This window comes from Pelobates fuscus, chromosome 1, assembly GCF_036172605.1.
Source record: "Pelobates fuscus isolate aPelFus1 chromosome 1, aPelFus1.pri, whole genome shotgun sequence".
In the NCBI taxonomy this organism is placed as follows: domain Eukaryota; kingdom Metazoa; phylum Chordata; class Amphibia; order Anura; family Pelobatidae; genus Pelobates; species Pelobates fuscus.
In genome coordinates, this window is record NC_086317.1 from 393,241,877 (window position 1) to 393,256,957 (window position 15,081).

The following is a 15,081-nucleotide window of genomic DNA, read 5'->3' on the forward strand; positions in this document are numbered from 1 at the left end:
ATACCTTACCATCAAGACCTTCTGCAATATCACTAATAAAAATATTAAAGAGAATGGGTCAAAGTAAAGATCCATGAGGTACTCCACTGGTGACAAGACCATGCTTCGAATATACTCCATTGACTACAACCCTCTGATGCCTGTCACTCAGCCACTGCCTTACCCATTCAACAATATTGGAATCCAAACTTAAAGGAACACTATAGTGCCAGGAAAACAAACTAGTTTTCTTGGCACTATAGGGTTATTAGGTCCCCCCCTCCCTCGGAGCTCCCTCCCGCTGGGCTGAAGGGGTTAAAACCCCTTCAGGCACTTACCTTAATCCAGCACCGGACTCCCTCGACCCTGGTGACCTCTCCTCCCCCTGCCAACGTCAGCTCCTGAGTGGAGCCAAATGCGCATGTGCGGCCAGAGGTGCCCGCACATTCAAACCACCCATAGGAAAGCATTACTCAATTCTTTCCTATGGATGTCCAGCGTGAGTTCAATGCGATTTTCACAATGAGAATCAAGGAAGCGGCCTCTATTGGCTGTCTGGGAGAGAGTCACTAGAGGCTGGATTAGCCCTCAATGTATATATTGGAGTTTCTCTGAAACTGCTATGTTTTCAGCTACAGGGTTAAAACTAGGGGGACCTGGCACCCAGATCACTTCATTGAGCTGGTCCTTTAAAGATTGCAGTTTATTGATAAGCCTTCTATGTGCAACAGTGTCAAAAGCCTTACTGAAATCTAGGTAAGCAGTGTCTGCTGCACCACCCTGGTCTATTATTTTAGTTACCCAATCAAAAAAGTCAATAAGATTAGTTTGGCCTCCCACCACCCTGGTCTATTATTTTAGTAACCCAATCAAAAAAATCTGTAAGATTAGTTTGGCCTCCCACAGTCTGAGCACTACTCTACCTGCACATTCTCCTCAGTGTTTCCCATACACAGCCACGCACATCACTCACAGATAATTCAGAGCTACTTACACACAACACATACCAATCACAGCTACCCATAAACAGCTGCACGTACCACTCGCAGCTACTTACACAAATCCCTCGCTGTACCCACTCTCATCAACACACATCACTTACAGCCAGCCTACACCTAAACACACAATCACCACACATGCACACACAGATAACATAAAACTGTCACCTCACACTCACAGTCAGAAATATAAAGCCACAACACAGATCACACAAAACTACTTTACTACACTATAAAACTTACAGCCACTCTACACCTAAACAACATGCACGCTGTCACTCCACACACAGCCTCAATGCACACGCATCCAGCCATACACTTGATAATACACACATCATACAAAACTACAATATTTAACCCTTAAGGACTGAGGCAGTTGTACAAGTTAAGATTAAAAAAAAACGTAAACAAAACCTTTGAGCTATATATCTGTTCAACCATAATTCACCTCTTTCATATTCAATGCACCTACACTTATTATATATAATTTTGTTTATGAGAAACAAGGCTTTCATGTCACATCAAATATTTATATACGAAACATAATTTAATATGAATAAAATATTTTTAAAAAATGAGAAAATATTTTTTTTTTTAGTTCTGCATTGCATTTTAACAGTGAAAGTCATAATACTGGTAATTGTCACTGCAATAAAGTTTACATATTTGTATTCAATGTGATGTCTCATAAGTAAAATAGTACCACCATGTACATGTTTATGGTGTTTGTAAAGTTACAGGGTCAAATTAAGCATGTTACATTTTTCAGTTTATACACATAGAAATTTGCCAGACTGATGTTGCCTTTAAAAAGTGTATGGTAGCCCAGGAATGAGAATTACCCCCCATAATAGCATACCATCTGCAAAAGTAGATAACCCAAGGTATTACAAATGGGGTATTCCAGTCTTTTTTAGTAGCCGCTTAATTACAAACGCTGGACAAAGTTAGCGTTCATATTTGTTTGTGTGTGAAAATGCAAAAAACGAATTGCTAATTTTGGCCAGTGTTTGTGACTAAGTGTCTACCTTTACAAATGGTATGCCATCATGGGGGTAATTCTCATTCCTGGGCTACCATACTGTCTAAAAGGCATCATAACCAATCTGGAGATTTTAAATGTGAAAAAAATGAAATACAAGTCTTATATTTGACTCTGCAACTCTTGAAAACACCATAAAACCTGTACATGGGGGTACAGTTATACTTGGGAGACTTCGATGAACACAAATATTAGTGTTTCAATCAGTAAAAGTATCACGACAATGATATCGTCAGTGACAGTGCCGAAAAATGCAAAAAACTACACTTTCTCTGATAATATCATCGTTGTGATACGTTTTATTGTTTTGATACACTAATATTTGTGTTCAGTAAAGTCTCCTGAGCAGGGTCGCCATTAGGGGGTGACAACCATGATGGTAGTCACGGCCTGGCTGTCCTGGGGGGCCCAGACTGCTTTGGCAGTCCCGGGCCCCACATTCCCTCTCTGCACATATATAGCGATGATCGCTTTATATATGTGCACCTGTGGGCCCCCGGCTCCCTGTACTTGCTGGGGGGCCCAGCACACTGCATCTGTACATTAAAGCTCCTTGCGCTCATTAACTCTCATGAGACGTGCAGCCGTCAGAGCATTGCCACAGGTTACCATGCGCGTGAAGAGCTGTAATGTACAGATGCAGTGTGCTGGGCCCCCCTGCAGGTACAAGGAGCCGGTAGCACCACCATGCCACCGGACCACTAGGGAATGGAATCTCTCCCCTCCCCATTACCTTGATCCTATTAGCTATTTGGTGACTCTATAGTATTTAAAAGAGTTTCATCTGGAAATTTAGACCAGCCTTTCGGCAGATATAGCTCAAATAGAAATCACCATACGTATTCCCCAGGTACCACTGATCTCTCCCTAATATACCCTTTCTTGTTTGGCAGCCTGGGGCTAGGGTTGTGGGGTTGATGTCTCCCCATTTTTTTCTCATTTTGTTATTGGACAGCTAAAGTAAAAGGGGGGAGATGATTCTTACTTTGTTTCTTCCCCACTACTATTTTCTTTCTGTCAAGCACCAGGAACCTTAGCTGCTATTAGGATTTCTTTAGCCATATTTGGGGGCTTATCTATATTACTGTATGTTTTTTTTTCTCAACACACATTATCGTGATCCTACAAGCTAACTGGTGACTCTATAGTATTTTAAAGACTTTAATCTTGGGTTTTAGTTCAGCCTTTGGCAGACATAGCTCATATAGCAATCACCATATGTATTCCCCAGGTACCACTGATCTCTCTGAGCCTAATTTACCCTTCCTTTATTGGCAGCCTGTGGAGGATGAGAAGAAGCTGTCGATGATCAAAAAGTGTCAAAAGCTGCAGATAGGTCAAGGAGAAATAGGATAGAGTAGTGACACAAGATTTTGCAGCGAGTAGATCATTGGATACTTTGGTCAGTGCCGTTTCCACAGAGTGCTTAGCGAGGAAACCAGACTGAAGCGGGTCTAGCAGAGAGTTGGACTCGAGGAAGTCTGTCAATCTCGCATACACAACTCTTTCAAGGATCTTGGATGCAAAAGGCAGTAGCGAGATAGGACGGTAGTTGGACGGGGAGTTAGGGTCAAGGTTGGGCTTCTTTGGAATTGGGGTTACAGTTGCATGTTTGAAGGGCGATGGAAATATGCCAGAGGAGAGAGAGAGATTGAGAATTTGAGTGATAGGTGGAGAAAGAGAAGAAGACAGAGTATGGATGAGATGCGAGGGAATTGGATCTAGGGAGCAGGTGGTGGGGCGGGGGGGACTGGAGCAGAGCATAAACCTCTTCCAGTTTGAGATGAAAAAGTCGTGTATGGCTGTTGATTTTAAATTACTGCAGATGGAGCGGGCATTCCAGAGTGCACACTGAATGTTGGTAAGTGAGGGTAAAGGGCACGGTATTGTGATGAGGTTTGTGGGGTTTCTGGTTTTCTTAGTGTGTGTAGAGAAGGTGAAGGGCCCTGGATTGGGAGAGACATCACCAGCTGCTAGAAGCAGGAGGAGAGAAAGTGACAGGAGTTGTGAATGGGTTTTGTATGCATGGGGTCTAGGATGAGATTGATTGTGGGTAGGAGTGAGAGAGTAGAAAAATTAGTGCAAGGCATGAGATGAGAGAAGGGGGGAGTGTAGCAGAGAGGGGCATATGTAAATATGGATTGCGGGTGAGTGAAGTGGGTGTAAGGAGAGATTTTTATACTGAGAGAGGAGAAAAAAAGAGGAGGAGAAGACAGATCATGTAAACTGTGAAAAAGTAAATTGGAAATAATTGGAATATCAAGAGCAGGTAAATTTTGAATTTTATAGGTTAAGAAACTGCAGGACTGTACTAATAAGAGGCAGTGTGTACACCTGTTTTTACTTAACAAAAATTTGGGTGTGACAGACAATCTATAAATGTAATAATGAGCATGGGGTGGGGTAGGGTGGTGAGGGGAGGGCGGACATCAGACTTGCTTATTGCACACGATCAGCTGATGGAGCACTGAGTTTTCTTACAGCAGTATTGGGGCTTGATAGTTTGGAAATCAGGCTGTTGAATAAAGATATGTGAGGGTCAGATAGGCTTGCAATAAAGCTGAGGGAGGGGGATATGTATCTAGGCACAGAGATGCAGATATGCTTATTAAAATAAAACAAGCATATCAATAAAAGAATTTACAAATGCCTCCATCCTTAACCCCATCCCAACGCTTGATGGAAAATTTCCGTCATGGCAGTCCTACCCTTAAGGACACATGATGGAAAATGTCTGTCATTTACTAAAATTAACCCAAGATCACCGCAATTGTGATATATGTATGTATATTTTATATATACACAATATACACACACTGCATCCACTACACACGCACTACAATCAAACGCAAACATTACATACAAACACAACACTGTATTAAAACACAAAAATTATATACAAACACCCCTTCATTCAAACACCAACACTACACGCAAAGCACACCTGCATTTAAAGTCCTACACTACATACAAACACCCCTGCATTCAGAAGCAAACATTACAAACAAGTACACTACTACATTCCAATGGCAACAGTACATACAAATACACCCATACAGGCACACATATAGTTAATACAAAAACATACTTACATTCAAACGCTCAAACACTGCTCACAAATATAACCCTGCAACGATGCGCAAATGGTAGATCCCCAGCTGGCATAGCATTGTTGAAGTTCTCAGACAGATGGGGATCTACCTTTTGGCCACAATTGTACTAAAGCGGAGCCCAGAAAACACCAGGGCCCTCTCTACATTAGTTCCACCACTAGGATTATCAATGTGAGGTGCCTGTATGAAAAAGCAGGACACAGCACTTCTGATTCTGACTGAGTCTGTGAGAAAGTAGCAGTTGTATGCCTCTAAAAGTGATTGCCATGATTTGCCAAGTTTCTGCCTCTGAAACTGCCATTATAGGCCAAAATTATGCCTCTACAGCTGCCAAGATTTCCCATAATTATGCCTCTAAAACTGCCATGATTAAGGTATCTAAAACTGATTGCCATGGTGTGCCAATTGTATGCATCTAAAGCTGATTGCCATGGTGTGCCAACTGTATGCCTGTAAATCTGATTGCCATGGTGTGCCAATTGTATGCCTCTAAAGCTGATTGCCATGGTGTGACAACTGTATGCCTCTAAAGCTGATTGCCATGGTGTGACAATTGTATGCCTCTAAAGCTGATTGCCATGGTGTGACAACTGTATGCCTCTAAAGCTGATTGCCATGGTGTGACAATTGTATGCCTCTAAAGCTGATTGCCATGGTGTGACAACTGTATGCCTCTAAAGCTGATTGCCATGGTGTGACAACTGTATGCCTCTAAAGCTGATTGCCATGGTGTGACAACTGTATGCCTCTAAAGCTGATTGCCATGGTGTGACAATTGTATGCCTCTAAAGCTGATTGCCATGGTGTGACAACTGTATGCCTCTAAAGCTGATTGCCATGGTGTGACATTTGTATGCCTCTAAAACGGATTGCCATGGTGTTCATTTTTTAAATAATCTTTAAAAGCAAGTGGGTCTCGAAAAATTACCGTTTTCAAAAGTGGGTCTCGGCCCATAAAGGTTTGGGAAACCCTGCAATATGGGGTTTTGTACAGAAATAGCACAAACAAGCTTTATGAAATGCACATTAAAAAATACCTTGTTATATGAGTATATGTAAAAAAAAACTGAAAAAAACACAATTTTACAATATTTAGTAGAGATTGGTGGTCAATGGCTATGTACAAGTGTCAAACTAACCTTAGGTAAATAGCCTGTGATGTCTACTTTATATAAATATATACTTTTGTGTGGTAATTGTGTTTTCTGTGACGGCTATCACATTTACAAGACAAACATACCAACTTCTAAAATTGTTTCACATTGAAATTTTATTTTACCCCTTGTATTTTGTGACCTGTAACTTTCAAAATAAACTGAATTCCTACATATATTAAGTACTCTGTGCATCCAGATACATAAAATAATTTATTTTGAAAAACTTTTCCTAATCTGGACATATTATGCACACGCTATTATTGCCAAAACTGGTGGGGGGGGGGGGGGGGGAGGGGGGGAGGATTGTGCGATTAAGTGTATGTCCAGCTTCTGAAGCTGTGTCCTTAAGGCGTTAAGGGGTTAAAAGACACATATATATTGAGCACATCTGCCTCAAATACATACACAACTACATACACAGACACACATACAGATACAGACACACAGATACAAACATGCAGATACAGATATACAGACAAGCATACAGATACACACACTGGCAAACATACAGGTACACATATACGGATATACAGACACACAAACCGATACACATATACACACACTGACACACATACAGATATACACAGTGACACACATACAGTTACGGATATACAGATACACACAGTGACACTCATACAGTTATGGATATACAGACACACACAATGACACATACAGTTACGGATATACAGATACACACAGTGACACACATACAGTTACAGAAATACAGATACACACAGTGACACACATACAGTTACGGATATACAGATACACACAGTGACACACATACAGCTATGGACATACAGATACACACAGTGACGCACATACAGTTACGGATATACAGATACACACAGTGACAAACATACAGTTACGGATATACAGATACACACAGTGACAAACATACAGTTACGGATATACAGATACACACAGTGACACACATATATAGTCACGGATATACAGATACACACAGTGACACAAATACAGTTACGGATATACAGATACACACAGTGACGCACATACAGTTACGGATATACAGATACACACAGTGACGCACATACAGTTACGGATATACAGATACACACAGTGACGCACATACAGTTATGGATATACAGATACACACAGTGACGCACATACAGTTACGGATATACAGATACACACAGTGACGTACATACAGTTACGGAAATACAGATCCAAAAAGTGACACACGTACAGTTACGGATATACAGATACACACAGTGACGCACGTACAGTTACAGATATACAGATACACACAGTGACGCACGTACAGTTACAGATATACAGATACACACAGTGACGCACATACAGCTACGGATATACAGATACACACAGTGACGCACATACAGCTACGGATATACAGATACACACAGTGACGCACATACAGCTACGGATATACAGATACACACAGTGACGCACATACAGTTACGGATATACAGATACACACAGTGACGCACATACAGTTACGGATATACAGATACACACAGTGACGCACATACAGTTACGGAAATACAGATCCAAAAAGTGACACACGTACAGTTACGGATATACAGATACACACAGTGACGCACGTACAGTTACAGATATACAGATACACACAGTGACGCACGTACAGTTACAGATATACAGATACACACAGTGACGCACGTACAGTTACGGATATACAGATACACACAGTGACGCACGTACAGTTACGGATATACAGATACACACAGTGACGCACGTACAGTTACAGATATACAGATACACACAGTGACGCACATACAGTTACAGATATACAGATACACACAGTGACGCACGTACAGTTATGGATATACAGATACACACAGTGACGCACGTACAGTTACAAATATACAGATACACACAGTGACGCACGTACAGTTACGGATATACAGATACACACAGTGACGCACGTACAGTTACAGATATACAGATACACACAGTGACGCACATACAGTTACAGATATACAGATACACACAGTGACGCACATACAGTTACAGATATACAGATACACACAGTGACGCACGTACAGTTACGGATATACAGATACACACAGTGACGCACGTACAGTTACGGATATACAGATACACACAGTGACGCACGTACAGTTACAGATATACAGATACACACAGTGACGCACGTACAGTTACAGATATACAGATACACACAGTGACGCACGTACAGTTACGGATATACAGATACACACAGTGACGCACATACAGTTACGGATATACAGATACACACAGCGACGCACATACAGTTACGGATATACAGATACAAAGACACACATACTGATACGGATATACAGACATATACAGATACACACAGTGACGCACATACAGTTACAGATATACAGATACACACAGTGACGCACGTACAGTTATGGATATACAGATACACACAGTGACGCACGTACAGTTACAAATATACAGATACACACAGTGACGCACGTACAGTTACGGATATACAGATACACACAGTGACGCACGTACAGTTACAGATATACAGATACACACAGTGACGCACATACAGTTACAGATATACAGATACACACAGTGACGCACATACAGTTACAGATATACAGATACACACAGTGACGCACGTACAGTTACGGATATACAGATACACACAGTGACGCACGTACAGTTACGGATATACAGATACACACAGTGACGCACGTACAGTTACAGATATACAGATACACACAGTGACGCACGTACAGTTACAGATATACAGATACACACAGTGACGCACGTACAGTTACGGATATACAGATACACACAGTGACGCACATACAGTTACGGATATACAGATACACACAGCGACGCACATACAGTTACGGATATACAGATACAAAGACACACATACTGATACGGATATACAGACATATACAGATACACACACAGATATATATATATACACAATGACAAACACACACACAGATATTATACAGAATGACACACATACAGTTACATATAAACAGTGTATGTAGTGTTGTATAGAATAAGTGTGTGTGTGTGTGTGTGTGGGGGGGGGGGGGCATTTTGTATTAATTGTGTTTACCCCCCCCCCCCCCCCCCCCCATCTGTGGCCAGGGAGTGGGGACACTAGATAACCCAGTGAGGAGGGGCTCAGTAATCTCCTCTTACTTCTCCAGCAGCAAGTCCTGTGTTCTCGCGATCCGCGAGCGCGTTGCCGTTGGTTGCCATGACAACGATCCGACAGGTCGCGCGGAGCGTTGCCTTGGCAACCCGCGGCAATGCTCTGGCAAAGCAAGAGAACACACGCCTTGCTGCTGGAGGAGACTGCTGCCCCCCCCCCCCCCCCCTCCCCCTCCCTGGATGCATACCGTATATAGCGGTACTCATGGTGCCGCCTGGGCCCCATGGTCCCCCTTATCAGTGACACCGGGTGGTGGTACACCACTGCCTGCAACACCATCTGCGGTGCTTTCAGTATGTAAATGGCGCGAGAGGGGATGGTGTTGGCATAGTCTGCCCATAGTCATAGGCTGGTGTAGGTAGGGAGATTTCCATTGAGGAGCAGGGAAAGATCTCCGAGGGAGGGAGTTGGAGGAGACAGAACAGGCACAGCCAGGGCCATGAGAGGAGGCAGGTCTCTCCCCTAAATGAAAGTTATGGAAGGGCACCATCCCCCAACCGGGGAGCCCCAACAAGTCTCCAAGTTCCCCTCTGGTGAGATCCAGGAGCAGGTGGGCCTATTCTCCATAGAGGTTGGAGCATCAGAGGAGAAAGCTACCTGGGTCAGCATGAGGCCAAGCAGCTCTGTTACAGGGTCAGCACAGGTTAAACATCACTGTTAGTAAGCACATGAAATATTAAACAGGATAGCCTCAACAAATTGCATTAAGTTGAATTTTACAATTCCCTTGCAAATTCACCTCAATATCCTTTTGTTGGAGAATAGACTCTTAACCCCTTAAGGACACATGACATGTGTGACATGTATAAATATAGAACATATGAGCACACAATTATTTACTTGTGCTCAAAAAATATATATTTATTGCCGGAATGACATACAGAAAATAAATATCTTAATATAGGGTATCAGCTTACTCTAAAGCAGCACTGGGTAAATAATACTTTTCCATAAATGGCATAAAATCTTTCTTGACATACAGCAATTACAATCTAATAAGCAAAATACATTTGCAATGTGATGTTTAAAATATTTTATACTCCCCTGGCAGAGTGTTCAGTCTAAGCTAACAGTAAAGCTATCAGTATTGGCAATAGAATACATTATTCTTGTCAAAGTCTCAGAGCTGCAGAAGCTGATCCTGTGAACCATTCACTGACTAAGAGAAATCAGCTGACCATTCTAAGCCAATGAGTGGCACGCCATGCAGGGAAAGTTGCACAAAATTGACAGTAGCCAGTCCAGAATTCTTGACATCGCAGAGATGGTGTCACAACTTTGGCAGCATTGGGGTTCATCTCCGTATGTGCAGCGTTTCGGACACCATGAACACGTCAGATCACTACAGTAGTCATGGTATTTGGAGTAACCTTTTAAATTATATGTGATAATTGCAAATCCAGAAATCTATGCTAGATTTGTTTACAACATATAGAAAAGGTTACTTTTGTCATTCACTCACAAGCCTCCCTGGGGCTCACACACACTCCACCCCTCACACACACTTCGCCCCTAACACAAACACTCTGCCCCTCACACGCACTGCCCCCCTCAGACACACACAACACCCTTCACACACGCAACAGCACCCCTTGCACACACACAACAACCCTCACACACACATTGCATCCTTTACACATGCACAGCACCCTTCACACACACACACACACACTACACGCTTCACACACAGCATCGTTCACACACACTGCACCCCTCACACACACACTGCCCCCTCACACACACACTGCACCCCTCTACACACTCACACAGAAAAAAAGTAGAATAGAAACTAGAAAAAAAAATGATAAATTTAAGTACATTTAAAAAAAACCTCCTTTCTTAAAAAAAAAAAAAAAATCGCACTTGCGCTATAGAATTTGTTTCTGTGGCACTGGTGGGCAGTAAGGAAATTTTACCATTAACAAAGATACAAAAGTGGGCGGTTGGTATTTGTAGGTTGAGTACTCCTGATGTATATCATTAAGATATAAACTGTAAACTGTAAAACTTAAATTTATGACAATTTCTGCAAGAAAGTTTTGAATTACTGAATTTCAACAGCAGTCAAATTTTATTATTACCGATATCAGAGGTGTAGACATATTTAAAGGGATATCCATCACTTTAAGACAACTGTCTCATTTAAAATCTTTAGATTTGAATTAGACAGTTACCTCACTCTGCAAGCTGAAAAAGCAGGTACATTTTGGTTTTAAATTTTTTTTCCCATCAAAGAGCTTAGTGGTGTACTAGCAAAACCATTAACAGATTTATTTAACCAATCATTGATAACAGGAGTAGTCCCAGAAGATTGGAAGTTAGCGAATGTTGTGCCCATTCACAAGAAAGGTAATAGGGAGGAGTCGGGCAACTATAGGCCAGTAAGCCTAACTTCAGTAGTGGGGAAAGTGATGGAAACCATGTTAAAGGATAGGATTGTTGAACATCTAAAAACACATGGATTTCAAGATCAGAGACAACATGGGTTTACTTCAGGGAGATCATGCCAAACTAATCTTATTGATTTTTTTGATTGGGTAACTAAAATTATAGATCAGGGTGGTGCAGTAGACATTGCTTACCTCGATTTCAGTAAGGCTTTTGACACTGTTGCACATAGAAGGCTTATCAACAAACTACAATCTTTGAGTTTGGATTCCAATATTGTTGAATGGGTAAGGCAGTGGCTGAGTGACAGGCAACAGAGGGTTGTAGTCAATGGAGTATATTCGAAGCTTGGGCTTGTCACCAGTGGGGTACCTCAGGGATCTGTACTTGGACCCATTCTCTTTAATATTTTTATTAGTGATATTGCAGAAGGTCTTGATGGTAAGGTGTGTCTTTTTGCGGATGATACTAAGATATGTAACAGGGTTGATGTTCCAGGAGGGATAAGCCAAATGGAAAATGATTTAGGTAGACTAGAAAAATGGTCAGAGTTGTGGCAACTGACAAACTGACATTTAATGTGGATAAGTGCAAGATAATGCATCTTGGACGTAAAAACCCAAGGGCAGAGTACAGAATATTTGATAGAGTCCTAACCTCAACATCTGAGGAAAGGGATTTAGGGGTGATTATTTCTGATGACTTAAAGGTAGGCAGACAATGTAATAGAGCAGCAGGAAATGCTAGCAGAATGCTTGGTTGTATAGGGAGAGGTATTAGCAGTAGAAAGAGGGAAGTGCTCATGCCATTGTACAGAACACTGGTGAGACCTCACTTGGAGTACTGTACACAGTACTGGAGACCCTATCTTCAGAAGGATATTGATACCTTAGAGAGAGTTCAAAGAAGGGCTACTAAACTGGTTCATGGATTGCAGGATAAAACTTACCAGGAAAGGTTAAAGGATCTTAACATGTATAGCATGGAGGAAAGACGAGACAGGGGGGATATGATAGAAACATTTAAATACATAAAGGGAATCAACACAGTAAAGGAGGAGACTATATTTAAAAGAAGAAAAACTACCACAACAAGAGGACATAGTCTTAAATTAGAGGGACAAAGGTTTAAAAATAATATCAGGAAGTATTACTTTACTGAGAGGGTAGTGGATGCATGGAATAGCCTTCCAGCTGAAGTGGTAGAGGTTAACACAGTAAAGGAGTTTAAGCATGCGTGGGATAGGCATAAGGCTATCCTAACTATAAGATAAGGCCAGGGACTAATGAAAGTATTTAGAAAACTGGGCAGACTAGATGGGCCGAATGGTTCTTATCTGCCGTCACATTCTATGTTTCTATATACACTCGCTTCTTTCTTATGTTTTCCACACCCACACCACATGGAACACTGATGTAACCAATCAGTATCATATCCCTAAAAATGATGGAGATGTGCATTGGGCATTCCCAACAGATTTACACATGTATAGTTGGAAGATCTCTTCACCTTGCAACATCCTGACAGAGGAAAAAGAGAGGGAGTCTGATCAGAGTCATTCATGCAGGGCAGGCTCCATTGTTGGATTTTTCTCTACTGCTGCTGCACAATGATAGCTTATTTCTGTTATAGCAGACTGTGGACTGGTGCTTCCTATAGGCCACTAGGCTGCCTAGGGTGGCTCCCCTCTATCAAACCAGGCTATATATGAAGTGGGTTTGGAAGGTCATGGCACCGGGCGCTAAGGCTGTCTAGAGTCTAGTATCTACCTCAGCTTGAGATGTTTAGTTGGAGTCATCGCCTCCCCACCACCCTTCCAGGTAGTGCAAGGACGCATCGTTCGCTCGCTCCCGCCTCTTTCCCTATACTTGGAGACATGGGATGGGAGCATAGCAGGAAGAGGGGCTGAGACAAGAAGAGTAATGTCTGCCTTGCAGTGCATCAAGATGCCTGGGATCTGGTAGGTAACATGGCTACAATAGTCAGTAGGTGTCTTGCTGAACAATTTGACCCGCAGACAAGACTTCGATATCTAGACAAGGTCTAGCACTCTAGCTATATCAAAAAGGTAAATCCACTTATGAATATGTTAAAAGTGATGCTATTTTTTATAGCTGAAAAGACATAGCAAAAAAAAAAACTGATGTGCATTAATATTCTTAATATTCATTCTTGTGACATCATTTATACATTTGTTTTTCATCAGAAAACAATATATATATATATATATATATATACATATATATATATGTTTTGCTGATTTGACTATGTTATACACAGAATGTAGATTTATAAATAAAGTTTTACAAATACAAATTTCATAAGTTTTGCACATGTTGTTGTAGTCAGAAGAAATAGTTCGCTGCTCTAGTTCCATCACAGAAAAGTTGATGAACCCAGAGCACTTTAAGCTGTGGAGGCCAGAGGCAAAAAATATCCCCTAAATCCCTTTCCCAGCCCATTAAACGTCAGTCTCAAGGTGTGACTAATTTTACACCTAAATTGAGGTTGTAGCTGCAGGAAAGTCTACTGAACAAAACAGTCAAGCATGGTGGTGGGAGTGTTATGATCTGGAACTGCATGAGTGCTGGGGAGTGCTGTCAGCACTGAGGGAACCATGAATGCCAACATGTACTGTGACATACTGAGCATGATCCCCTCCCTTCGGAGACTGAGCTACAGGGAAGTATTCCAACATTATAATGACCCCAAACACACCTCCAAGACGACCACTGCCTTGCTAAATAAGCTGAAGGTAAAAGTGATGGACTGGCCAAGCATGTCTCCAGACCTAAACCCTGTTGAGCATCTATGGGGCGTTCTCACACAGAAGGTGGGTGAGCGCAAGGTCTCTAACATCCACCAGCTCCGTGATGTCGTCATTGAGGAGTGGAAGAGGACTCCAGTGGCAACCATAGGAAACTCTGGTGAACTCCATGCCCATGAGGGTTAAGGCAGTGCTGGAAAAAATTGGTGGCCACACAAAATATTGACACTTTGGGCCCAATTTGGACATTTCCACGTAGGTGTGTACTCACTTTTGTTGCCAATGGTTTAGATATTAATGGAAGTGTGTTGAGTTACTTTGAGGGGACAGCAAATTTACACTGTTATACAGGCTGTACACTTACTACTTTACATTGTAGCAGAGTGTCATTTCTTCAGTGTTGTCACATAAAAAGATAATAAAATATTTACAAAAATGTGAGGGGTGTACTCACTTTTGTGA